This window comes from Adiantum capillus-veneris, chromosome 18 (assembly GCF_014529385.1).
Source record: "Adiantum capillus-veneris isolate H3 chromosome 18, ASM1452938v2, whole genome shotgun sequence".
Lineage (NCBI taxonomy): Eukaryota > Viridiplantae > Streptophyta > Polypodiopsida > Polypodiales > Pteridaceae > Adiantum > Adiantum capillus-veneris.
This window is the reverse complement of record NC_140948.1, coordinates 24,221,013-24,222,267: the sequence shown is the minus strand read 5'-3', so window position 1 is coordinate 24,222,267 and position 1,255 is coordinate 24,221,013. Positions and strand designations below refer to the sequence as shown.

At 38.7% G+C, this 1,255-nt stretch overlaps 1 pseudogene; it reads left to right on the top strand.

Moving 5' to 3' along the window:
- The first annotated feature begins 308 nt into the window (after positions 1 to 308).
- Positions 309 to 755, top strand: LOC147435357 (cellulose synthase A catalytic subunit 5 [UDP-forming] pseudogene; annotated as a pseudogene).
- Positions 756 to 1,255: the final 500 nt, after the last annotated feature.

The window sequence follows — 1,255 nt, the reverse complement described above, 5'->3', positions numbered from 1 at the left end:
ATCCAGAGGTCAAGTTGAACTGTATGTTTATGCATCCTTTCCTTAACACTTTTTAAGTGGTGTGTCTGTTCGCACATCCTACTACATCCGTTATCTTCAAGGGGACCTTTTAGGTGCGAGGACGTTGATCTTTTGCAAGAAAAGAAAAATCATCCTATTCCAAGGATTCCTTCCTGTTTGTCACTAGTAATTGCAATGGCTCTCTTGAACATTGAGGCCCACAACAAGAATGATGCCTTTTATAGGTATAAGATGCCTCGGCTTGTTACAAAGGTCGGGGCAATGGAATAAAGACAAACCTTGTCAATATGGTTGATGTTGCCAAGGCTCTTGCTAGGCCTCCATCTTATACAACTAAGTTTTTCGGCCGTGATCTTGGTGGGCACTCCAAGTTTGATGAGAAGGATGGAAGGCCTTCAGAACTAGCAACAATAGATGTATTTATAAGTAATGTGGACCACATGAAGGAACCTCCAATTTTTACTACAAACATAGTTTTGTTTATCTTGGCTGTCAACTATCTAGTTGACAAGGTTGCTTGCTATCTCTCTGATGACGGAGTTGCAATATTGACATTTGAGGCAATGTCAAAGACCTCCAAGTTTGCTAGGAAGTGGATTCCTTTTTGGAAGAAGTTTGTGTCCGAACCTAGAGCTCTTGAGATGTACTTTGTACAGAAAATTGACTACTTGAAAGACAAAGTTCATCCGTCTTTTGTCAAGGAGCATAGAGCAATGAAAGTTTGTTGTGTTTGAGATCTACATTTCACTAGTTGGAAAATATGGAGAGCATTATTTGATTTATCCTGAGCATTACTACTTGTTTTTTGGGATAGAAGCATAAGAACCTTTATGTATTCTTACACTTTCTTTTTGGGATAGAAGCATAAAAGTCATTATATATTCTTAGAAGACACAGCTATCAATATTCTTTAATCGAGTTACTTTTGTTGGTGAGTTTACTCTTTTCCCATACCACAACTTATATTATTTGTCACCACCAAGCATAAATTACATCTCTATGATTTCACGCACGTAGAGCTCAATAATAGTTCTAGCGAGCAATTCCAATATTTAATCAAAGGCAATGCCCTTGTCTATTGTAGACGACCTTGTTGAGGATGCCGCACTAGCAACCCAAGCTTAGAGGATGTTATTTCGATCAATACACCTTGACCTTGTATTGGTCTTTTTAAGGCTCAAAGGTTATGGGTTGCAGCTTCGCACCATAGCCTACTTATTGTGTGTGAGGTTCA